Raw genomic sequence first — 12,295 nt, 5'->3', positions numbered from 1 at the left:
TGAAATTTAGCAACCGCAAGCAAGATCGGGTTACCTCGGGCTGGTTCAAGAAAGCCCCATTGCCGGTGTACCAGCATATGGGGGGACCAGTGCTGCGCAAGATAGCACCCCGGATACAGATCTCACGCTGGTCTGTTTCCGGGGGCTGACCCCGGTGTTGGCCCGTGAGCTTGGTCACGTTCCCCTGGAATGAGAGTTGGGGGGAGTCCTCCTTCCAGGAGACCATGCATAACAAAGGCGCATTGGCGAGGAGGGCCCACCTCCAAACCCCGCTCTGCTCCTCAACATCCTTCAGGTGGCTATTTACCAGAGCAGTCCAGTTAATCCGTGTCCCAGCCTCCCTCCCCACCGCGCACCCGGGGAGAAGAAGGGGAAGGGGAAGGAGGGGGAGGAGGAGGGGAATCAATCAATCAATGAATTGTATTTATTGAGCGCTTACTATGTGCAGAGCACTGTACTAAGCGCTTGGGAAGTACAAATTGGCAACACATAGAGACAGTCCCTACCCAACAGTGGGCTCACAGTCTAAAAGAATCAGGGCGCTGGGACCTCCCCTGCTTCTGGGCATCGTCATCCTCGACGAAGCGGAGGTGTCGTGAAGAGATCCAAACAGGGCCGTCACCTGTGGAGATACAAGCGTATCCTCGACCCCGAATTAGTACCGGATCAGGACCGCACCAATCGCCCTCCAGTGTACACCACATCGCTCGCCCCGTAGTGCGTGCGTGCAGGTGGTGGTGCCGGGGTTTCATGGTCGTGGACGTGTGGCAGAGTTGCCGCATGGCGGGGGAGATTCCCGTCTCCCGATCGACGGGTAGAAAGTTATGGGTGTACGTTGCCTTGTCTAGGGTGCACTGCGTGACCTGCTTCCCCACCCCCTGCTTTTGCAGGAGAGTTTTCAGCGTCCTGTTTGCCCTTTCCACTATGCCTTGACCGTTGGGGTTGTAAGGTAACCCGGCAATATGGGAGATGCCAAAGGAGGAGAAAAAGAGGGACATGGCTTTGGAGACATAACTGGGGCCATTACCGGTCTTTATCTCCTGGGGTGTGCCTATAGTGGCGAAGCAATGGTACAAATGGTTTTGCACATGTTTTGCAGCCTCTCTGGCTTGGCGTGTCGCCAGCATGAATCCAGAGAAGGTGTCTATGGTCATATGAACCGTGGAGGTCCCCCAATGGGTGACGTCCATTTGCCACAGCTCGTTCGGCGTGAGCCCCCGGGGGTACACTCCCATCGACCCCGCTGGCCGTGGGGCAAATGGAAGACACCGAGTACAGCGCCGGACAATAGACCGGGCTTCCTCTCTAGTGATCCCATACAGCCAGTGGAGCGAGGTAGCTGGGAGATGGAACTCCCTATGCGCCGCAGCTGCAGCATCCAGCCCCATTAGTGACGGCCCTGTGGGGTGTAGGCCAGCATCCACAGTGCGGTTGCCTTCAAAGATCGGCCCTTGTCCGTCCGTGTGGGAACGGACGTGAATGAGGTATACCCCACATTCCCTAGCCGCTACGGCAGCCTGAAGCCGAGAGATCATGTTCCCAATCTCCAAGTGCCGGTCGAAAAGTATGGAGGTTTCGATTCGTCGGGCAAGATTAACGGCGTACGGGCTATCCGAGATAATGTTGATCGCCTGGGGGTAGTTAGTCATTGCCCATATGATAGCGAAAAGTTCATTTCGCTGAGTCGAGCCGTATGGTGTGTCGAGCACCGACAAGGCACCGGTGGTCTGATTGAAAACTGCCACCCGGTGTTCCTTGGTGGCGTCTGTAAAGACATTGTCTCCTTCGACCGGAGTATCGGAGATCACCCGAGGGGTCAGAATGTCCGATCCCTCGTATAAGTGGCTAAGAGTCAACGGGGAGCGTTCTGTAAAGGCGGCCTGCTGTAGGAGCATGGCCCACAGGAAACTGTCCCTGGCTATCGCCTCAAGGTCTCCCATGGCTATCCCGACATGGACTATAGGGTAAGTGGCTGAAAGCGCCACTACCCTCTGTATGGCGTTCTGGCAAAAGCGACCGAGAAGCTCAGTCTCCTTTGGGAGAACATGGGAGGGGTTCCGAGGATAACACCATTCGAAAATCTCGGCCTCTTGGTGTATAGCCGCGAAAAGGCTGCCCTCCCGAAATATCGTGACCTCCATGGGGAGGCGGGGTTCAGCTCGGCAAGTATGGCTACCCGCCAACCGCTGTGTGATTTCTCGGAGCGTGCTTTACGCAGACTCTGTCCATTCGCGGCGCGATTTAAGATTGGGGTCTCCTTTTAGGAGATCGTACAGGGGTTGCATGAGGGCGGAGTTGGATAGGCGTTCTCGCGTGCACCCATTGAATCTTCCCTACCAAACCCTGCATATCGTTTAATGTGACGTATTTTCGGGGGTCAATTTGGGGTGGTCTTTGAGTCACCCAGGTCTCCGTGACGTCAAACCCGAGGTACGTGTACGGGGATGATTCTTGTACCTTCTCTGGTGCTACGAATAAACCCTGGGCTGCGAGGGCTGCCACCACTCGCCAGGTGAGCGTCTGTACCTGCCCTTGGTCTGGCATATCCAGAAGGATGTCGTCCATGTAATGGACGATCGTCGCCCCTGGGTATTCCTTGCGGAAAGGGGCGAGTATCTGCCCCACGAACCACTGGAATATGGTGGGACTACAAGACATGCCCTGTGGCAGCACCTTCCACTGGCACCGGAGTGCTGGCTCCGCGAAATTCGGGGTCGGGACAGTAAAAGCGAACTTCTCCCTGTCGTCAGGGTGTAACGGGATGCTGTAAAAGCAGTCCTTTATGTCTATGACCCGGATCTGGTGATTTTTTGGAATCATGTTAGGGGAGGGCAATCCGGGTTGCAGGGGTTCCATTGGCACAATGAGCGCATTGATTTTTCTTAAATCCATGAGGAAGCGCCACTTCCCCGCGGCTTTCTTTTTTATAACGAATACGGGGGCGTTCCAGGGGCTGAACGATTCCTCTAGGTGCCCCTGTGCAAACTGGTGCGCAACTAGCTCCCTCAGCGCCTGCAGCTTGCCCTTGGTCAGGGGCCACTGGTCCACCCATACCGGTGGGTGTGGAAGCCATACCAGTGGGGGTGTCGACAAGCCCCGGAACCCAGTGGCCCCACCTAAAAAGGATTAGCTTCATCTATAAGGTGGGCTCCCAGCCCCTGCAGAACATCTCTCCCCCACAGATTCATACGGAGCCCTTGAACGCACAGCGGGACGAACGCACCTTGCCTTCCTCGGCATGACCAAATCAATGAACGACCCGCCTCTCTTGTGGCTTGCAGTCCCCCCACGCCTTGCACCCCCATCGAGTGGTTTGCTAGTGGCCACTCCGCTGCCCAGCAGTAATCCTGAATAACGGAGCGATCGGCCCCGGTGTCCAGGAGCCCGTTAAGGGGCTTTCCCTCAACTAAGAGGGTCCGCCAGGGTTTATCAAGGGTTATTTCTTGTATTATTCCGATGGCTGGGGGCGGGGGATCAAGGGGCGGGGGGTCAAGAGGCGTAGCGCGAGCAATGACCGTTCCCGATCCCAGGTATATACCCTACGGATGATGATTGGTGAGGGGGATCTTCCCGGGCCCTTCCCCCCGTTCAGACGAATGAACGACCCCCGCCGCTCTTGTCTGGAGCCCCACCACTAGGGCCCTCCAGGGGAGGGGCTGTATTGGGACGTTTACATTGTCCCCGGGTCGGATTTCCACTGGGGCCAGGCATCGGACTTCAGTCCAAGTGGCTCCCGGGACCGAAGCCTCTGGTACTCCTCCATGAGAGAACCCCTTTTCGGGCTCTCTCCCGCGGCTGACACGGGGAACGCGTGATTCGGGGCCCGCGCGGGGCCCCTCCGCCCGTTTCCCGACGCCATTCGGGGTCTCCGCCTCGAGCGGCATTGTTTCGCATATTGCCCGTGCTTCCCGCATTCAAAGCAGGTCACACCCCTTCCCGGCTGTGCTGGGGGGCCGCTATTGTCCTGAGCTCGGCATTGAGCCATCAGGTGTCCCATCCGCCCACACCGAAAGCACTGTTGCCCCCTTTCCCCGACTCCCGATAATCCTTTCACTATTGCCCCCGCAAGCATCTGCGCCTTGTACTCTTCTCCTCCAACCCCTTCGCATCGTTTCAGGATGTCCCCCAATGTGGCCTCTCTGGGCAGCCCTGCCAACGCTTTCCTGCAGGCACTATTCACGTTCTCTCGGATCATCTGCTTCAGTACAATTTCGGCGCCGTCCCGATCCCCTATAATACGGGTGACCGCGGACTGCATGCGTGAAACGAAATCTTGAATCGCCTCGTCCGGGCGCTGTCTGATCTACGTTAAGGGGGAGCGACGGTCCCCTTTCTCGGGAACCTTTTGCCAGGCAGTGAGGGCAACCCTGGCAATCACTATATACGTCTCGGGATCGTAGTTGACCTGTGTCTCAGCAGTCTCGAATTGTCCCGTCCCGGTTATGGCTGCAAAAGCCTCGGCGGGGTTCGGGAAACCCCGTCTGCGTATTATTTCTTTCGCAGCGGTGGTAAACTCAGACATCCATATAAGGCTCTGTCCGGGATCCAAACACCCGCGGGCAAGGGATTTCCAATCATTCGGGATAAAAACGCTTTCCAGGGACATATTGTCCAGGAGCTGGCTCACATAAGGGGAGCTGGGACCGTAGGCGGCACACGCCGCCTTCAACTCTTTGAGTTTCACCCAAGGTATCGGGGCGAAACCTCGTTCCCCGTCTGGTCTTTCTATTACAGGGAATGCCTCCCATCCCGCGATGTCCTCTCCCCTCGCCGCCGCCTCTTCCAGAGCCAGCTGTAGGGCTGAAACCGCTCTCATCCCCTCCCCGCTTTTAACGATCTATTTCTTACTTCCCACACCCATCTGCCTGAACTGTTCCCGCGTATCCCCTATCTCACTCTCAACCCCGGTCTGTGTAGCCTGACTTCCTCTTTCCCGCTCGGCGTTGGGCGTTTCACTCTGGGTGTAAGGCCCGAGATCATGATAGATGCGGTGGTAACTCGGGGCCCGTGGGGGTGGGGGGGGGATGTCTCTGCCTCGGCCTGACCAGTCTCCTCGGGTTGTCGGCTGTTCTCCCCTTCCTGCCCCGCTTCCTCCTTGTCAGTCTGGCAGGTCGCGTCAAACTTACGAACGAGTCTCTCTGGCCCTTGAAAGGCTGCACGGAGGATACCGTGTATAAGAAAGTCCGCGTCCTTTAGCTCCCCCGGGTGGGAGTCTTCATAGGCCGTCATCTGTTCCCCAATAACGTCCCACCGCTCCTCCGTGATCCCGGAATCAAATATCCACGGGGAGGTCATAGTTACCTTCCCTATAAATTCCCTTATTGTTTTCAGCTCAATCTTCACCCCTTTACTTCTCAATATCTTGTAACAGTGCCGGGTGTACAATTCCTTATCTTCTGGCTTATATATGGGCAGTGATCGTGCCGTCCCCATCTTCCCGCCTGACCTTTAGCTACCTGGCCTATGGGGCACTCTCCCTGGTCTTCCCTAATGGGGGTACCCGAGCCCCACGTTGGGCGCCACTCGTTGCTCCCCGGGGTTTCGGGGGCAACTCTCGGTTCTTACCCTCTCCGGGTCTTCGGACGTCTCCGGATGTGGGCCGCGCGTTCACACCAGGAAGAGTCAGCCAGAGGTCCAAAGCTTGGTTGCCGTTTATTTGATATCAGCGATTACATGGTTAAAAAAGAGAGAGAGAGCGAGAGAGAGAGAGAGAGGGAGGGAGAGAGCGCGCACCCCCCCCCCCCCTTGTCTTGTTCGTCTCATACCCTCCGTTGCCCGGGGGCAGGGTTTTCTCGGGGAATGGCGTATCGAGGCTTTGCCATGTAGCACACACCGCCCTCCAGCCACTAGCCTAGCAACAGCTCTGTCCAGTCACGAAGCGTTTGCTCTGGCTCGCCCCCAGCCACCCATTGCCAACCATCGCTGGCTGCGGATATGGCCTTGAGGTTGCCTCCGAGCCTTGCAGGTGCAAGGTTGTTTTTCTTGCCCTGGTCTCTTTATCTCCTGTTGTTGAGTCTGTTTGGCCTTGAGCCATTGGGTATGGTTTATGTGCACATACTGCCTGTCTCAGCGTCTTCCCCCGCTCCCTACGCCGATGACCTTTTACTCCACTTTGGAAGACTAAGCTCATTGTAGGTACGAGATAGTTTCCATCAATGTTATGGTATTGTGCCCTCCCAGGGGCTTAACACAATGCTCTGTATACAGTAAGTGCTCAATAAATATGCACTTAGTACAGTGCATTGCACACAGTAAGCACTCAATAAATATGATTGAACGCATGAATGTCATTGACTGATTGATTGAAAGATAGGGAGAACTGCAGCCAACAGCCCAATCCATGCACCCAGAAATTCCCCCAGCCCTCCGTATTGCTGTTTCACTTAGGGTAATAATAATGATAATAGTGGTGTTTATTAAACACTTATACGATGCCAACCACTGTACTAAGTGCCGGGGGTAATACAAACAAGTTGGGTTGGACACAGTCCCTGTCCCACATGGGGCTCACAGTCTTAATCCCCATTTTACAGATGAAGTAACTGAGGCCCAGAGAAATGAAGTGACTTGCCTATGGCCCACAGCAGACAAGTGGCACAGCCAGCATTAGAACCTATGACCTCTTGACTCCTATGCTCATGATTTGTCCAATATGTCATGTTGCTTCTCCAAGGTTCAGGGTCTGCTACCCGTCGAGTTCAGGTGCAAGGCTCACAGGCATGTGTGTGCATTTTGGCACAACCATATACCTCTTCTGTGGGCACACATCTGGAGAATCTGAATCAGCATCACTGGCCTTAAGGCTGCTCCTAAATTAAAGCAGGAAGTGCAATGAAAGTACCTTCCACTGGAATAATAATAACAATAGTAATAATAACGATAATAATAGCATTTGTTAAGCACTTACTATGTGCCAGGCACTGTACTATGCTCTGGGGTGGATACAAGCAAATCCTTCAGGAGCAAGACCTTCTAACTCCAAGGCCCATGCTCTATCCACTAAGCCACGCTGCTGTGTTCAGAGCACTGTACTAATCGCTTGAGAGGGAACAATATAACAATACACAGACACATTTCCTGGCTACAACTAACTCACAATCTAGAGGGAAAGGCAGCTCCAACAATGACCACCCTCAAGCCAAAGCTTACGCTGTTCATCTTGACTGTCCCAAACTGAAATCTCAGTAGCATAGGAGTTGATTAGGCAAAGATACAGATAATCTCTCAAATAGCCCAGGGCTTAACTGCTTTGGCACATGCTTGTCCCGAGGTGACCCTGGGGTACCGGCCATCTCAAGGTCAAAAGCTATCTGGTGACCACCTGAGCCAGCAGGCGGAACTCGGAAGTGAGGGTGGGATACCACCCCCACGACCAAATCTGTAGGATTGACAGCCCAAGCCGGGAATACAGAAGGTGTCCATCGCCCCCGTGCCAATCAAATTAGGTATGGGGGGGGGGGGGTCAAAGATTGTATAGACTGAGGCCAGACGCTTGAATGGCCTAGGAGCACAGGCAATAAATGCCTGTCACCTCTGACCTTCGGGGTGAGAACACCAGGACACGCAGCAGCAGGAGCAACCCATGTGTCTCTCTCTCTGCCCAGAAGGCCAGATGCCTGCTCAACAACCAGAACCAACACCCTGAGGCAAGGGCCACGGGACAGGTGAGTGTCTCATGGGTGGGACCCAGGTACCCCGCTGCTGATAGGAATCATGAGTGGATTCCTCCCATGTAGGGAGAGCACATTGTGAGAGCTAGCCGCCCACCACGTGCACGGGCAATGGAATGAATTCTTCCCATGTGGGAAAGTAAGTAGATTCTTCCCGAGTGGGAAGTGCACATGGGTGAGAGCTAGCCACCTCACCCACACGCGATTAACATATGATTGTGTTCCTCCCGTGTAGGGAAGCTCTAATATTGCTAATTGATTATATTCCTCCCAAAAGGTAAGTTCAATCCATTGCGCCTAAACAATTACATAAATTCAATTCGCCTCGTGGAATAAATTTTATATAAAACTCAGGCTTTCCGTCCCCGGCCTCTCTCTCTCTCGCCTCGCCGATCACTGAACGAACCCGTCCCCGGACTATGGGTGACAATGCTTCAAGAAAAGAAAAAATAATTCCTCTGAGAGAAGGAGAGAGGATCCTAAGCATTACAATAGAGCTGTGAACTTGTATGGGATCCCCTTTAAATGACTGTCTGCAGCTCAAAGAGAAACCTGTGAAGTTGAAGACTGGAAGGAGGGATGGAGAGGCATTAATAAAAGGGTCTCCTCCTAGTGGTCTTTCCTATTTTCTGCAGCTATAGGTTTGCAAAAGGGAAGGATAGTGAGCTGTCCTACAGGCATTAAGTTTTCAGCCCTCTGCCAGAGCACACAGTCACATGGTGTTTGTTAACTGAATGTGGTAGGCCAGCTGCCAGCTGAGCTTGATTACCCTAAGAAGTTTTACCTAAATGAGTTACTTGTTTTGGAGCCACATATCCAACCTTTCTACCCAAAAGTTCACTGTGTACTTCATCTCTAAAGCTGCTTTATCATGTGGAGATCTAAGAACTGGGATGGTAAAACCCTAAATTCACCAAAGAGCATCAAGATCCACAACTGCAACTCAAGGTAAGGATTCCCGCCTCATTGGCTTTTACTAGTTTATTCCTAAATTCCTTTTTTTATCTCATCTGAAGCCATTTAACTAAAAAGGATATTTTTACTGTTTTCTCTGATATTTTGGCAATGTACTTGACTCTCAAAAATATGCTTACCAATTGTACAGAGAATACCATGACTCTAGACAAATTCTTATAGTCTCACTGTAAAGCCCATATATGTGTGGGGCATCACAAAACAACTGACTGTGGAGAGATAGTCACTAGTTCACCTAAATTTTGTTTTTATTGCTTTTATGGTATTTGTTAAGAGCTACACCATGCACTGTTCTAAGAGCTGGGGTAGATACAAGCTAATCAGGATGGACACAGTCCATGTCCCACGTGGAGTTCACCATCTTTATCCACACTTTACAGATGGGGTAACTGAGGCCCAAAGAAGTTAAGTAACTTGCCCAGGTCACAACAGCAGAGACGTGGTGGAGCTTAGATTAAAACTCAAGTCCTTCTGACTCCCAGGCCTGTGCTTTATCCACTAGGAGACACTGCTTCTCAATATTACCAAGTAATATTATGGTCTAAGAATTCGTCTTTGTTCAAAAATTTCAAAGAAGCCTTGTGGCATCTCCTTGAACTGTGCGAATAATAGTTTGGATGGAAATCCTGTAGGTGAGAGATGTACATTGGTGTTCACTGATAAACAATGGTAAAGAGAGAATGTTTGGAAAACAGTATTTGAACACAGGACTGAAGTTATGTAAGGATCAATCCAGCATGCTAAAATGATCCATTAACTAAGAGGTGATATAAAAAGTTGGGTGAAAGTATATAAGTGAAAACAAAGAGATAGAATTCATTCTACTTGTTGAAATTTCGCAACAACTGAACTCTGATTATGAGAGTTAGTCATCTTAGGCTACCAAGATCTGACATTAATTTACATCAGAACTTTCCTACTTGAGTTATTTTTCAGTGATGGGCTGGCTGCAGACTAGTTTCCCCAAACAAAACCTTTTTGAAGGCACATCTCCAAGAGGTCTTACCCAACTAAGCCCTCATTTCCACTTCCCCCACTCCCTTCTGCATCCCTACTGCACTTGGATTTGCACCCTTTATTCATCCCTCCCTCAGCCCCACAGCATTTATGTACATAACCTTAATTTATTTATGTAAGCGTCTTTCTCCTCCTCTTGACTCTAAGCTCATTATGGGCAGTAAACATATCTACCAACTCTGTTATATTACACTCTCCCAAGTGCTTAGTACAATGCTATGCCCACAGTAAGTGCAAATAAATATGATTGATTGGTTGATTGTTTAGCAGGCAGATGGAGAAGGCTTTGTGATGGCCCTCGGCAGAAGATGAGGATGTAAGATGCAATGATCACCCCAAAGGGGAGCATCAGGATGATCACAGTTGCAGTTACATTGTATACCTCAATTGTACTTCCCAAGCGCTTAGTACAATGATCTGCACACAGTAAGCACTCAATAAATGCTATTGAATGAATGAATGAATCGTGAAGGTGTCTGTGCACACCAGCTCTAAGAGAGGAGGGCTATCACAGAAGAAATGGTTAATTACATTAGGCCCACAGAAAGGCACTTTAAACATCATTGTAGTACGTAGGGAAGCAGTGTGGCTCAGTGGAAAGAGCATGGGCTTGGGAGTCAGAGGTCATGGGTTCAAATCCCAACTCTGCTGCTTGTCAGCTGTGTGACTTTGGGCAAGTCACTTAACTTCTTTGTGCCTCAGTTACCTCATCTGTAAAATGGGGATTACGATTGTGAGCTCCACATGGGACAGCCGGATCACTTTGTATGCTCCTCAGAGCTTAGAACAGTGCTTTGCACATAATAAGTGCTTAACAAATACCAAAAGTATTATTATTATTGGTATTACTGTTGCCAAGGGAATCACTGCTAGCCAGAAAGTCAGGGCTAGCTTCAGGCACAGTCTCCTGTTCATAATGAAGGAATATTAGACCAGGTCACAGATGGCGGCCTGTCTGTCATAAGCCATCATTTTTAGAATCCAACACTCTGAGGGCCCACAAAAAAGGCAAAATACATCTGGGCTGCACATCCAAAAAAGGAAACACTTTTATTCTTGGACAGGAAATTGGTGAGCATTTAGGGATGACAACAGTGGTGTAACCAATATCCATAAGGGACAGACTCCTGAGGAAAAAGTACATGGGGGTATGAAGGGCGAGGTTCACCATGGAGACTAGCACTAAGAGGGAGTTTCCTATCAAGGCAATTAGGTATATCACAAGGAAAATCCTAAATGGAATGACCTGAAATGCAGGAAAATTGGAGAAATCCAAAAGAATGAATTCAGTTACAAGTGACTGATTGCCTTCCTTCAGTCGCATGGTTTTTGGGTTTTTTTATGGCAATCAATGTAATGTAAATATCTTAGCACAAAATGTATCTTGTATCTCTGTTCAGGAAAAAAAATCTGTAGCAACGCTTTCAGAGTCCAAATCTTCCCTCCAAATAATTCTCTGCATGAACCTGGGTAGTTTGGTCATTGATTAAAGTGGTGATTTTGGAATATATGGTGTCTAGGTTCTCTTTGGCTGGAAGCTAGTTCAGGAAACTGGGGAAGTGGTAAAGGTAGCCAATAATAAAAATTCTGCAAAGGAATGATCAGAAAGTGTTTCATTTGTTCAATACTTGCTATTAATGTTAATCAATATTGAACCCACAATTTTCCAACCACACCACATCCTATCACTTTCATTAATGAATTATTAAATTTAATTTAATTAATCACCACTTGTTTGTAGGAAACAAAGCACACATGACTAAGTGCATAACTCCCACTAGAAATCTCCTCAATTTCCCACCTCACCCCCCACAACACACACATACATCTAAATCACATACATAAACCCACCTATATTCAAACACATACACACATGCACACAGGCTGGGTTTTCAGGTCCCTAACATTGACAGTTAAGGCTTTTCACCGCAAAAAACAGAATGTGCTTCTTAGCAACATGGAAAATCCCCATATTGGTTCCCTTTTTCATTGCCCCCTTCTTCCCCAGCCTTCCTGACACCACACTGTTACAAATCCACCCCGGCTTCCATATCCCTTATTGAAGGCACAACTCCTCCAAGAAGCCTTCCCAAACATAAACCCTCCTCTCCTCTTCTCCCACTCCTTTCTGAGTCACAGTTTCATCCATCCTCCCTCCGGTCTTCCCAGCAAACACACACACACACACACACACACACACACACACATATGTTTATTTATTTATTTACTTGTATATATTAATGTTTATCTCCCTCTCTAGATTGTGATCTTGTTGTGGGCAGGTAATCTGTCTGTTGCTGTATTGTACTCTCTCAAGTGCTTAGTAAAGGGCTTTGCATTCAGTAAACACTCAATAAATACGATTGAATTGAATTGAATTATCACCTTTTCTCTCTCATGTTCCATCCTTAGGAAAGTATGATTTTAGATCTTTGAAACGGGTTCCAAATGGAAACAAATATTAGTCTTCCCCTTCTCAAAAACCTGGAAATCCTTCCATACTCTCCCTTTCTTCTTTTGGAAGGGATAAGAAGGACAGATGCTGTCAAATGGATCACAAAGGTGGGAGAAGAGGAATAATTAGGGAATCGGGGAATCAAGAAAACATATAAACTCCCTAGAACCTTACTCTT

This window comes from Tachyglossus aculeatus, chromosome 18 (assembly GCF_015852505.1).
Source record: "Tachyglossus aculeatus isolate mTacAcu1 chromosome 18, mTacAcu1.pri, whole genome shotgun sequence".
Lineage (NCBI taxonomy): Eukaryota > Metazoa > Chordata > Mammalia > Monotremata > Tachyglossidae > Tachyglossus > Tachyglossus aculeatus.
The sequence above is the reverse complement of the archived record's forward strand: the minus strand, read 5'-3'. Positions refer to the sequence as shown.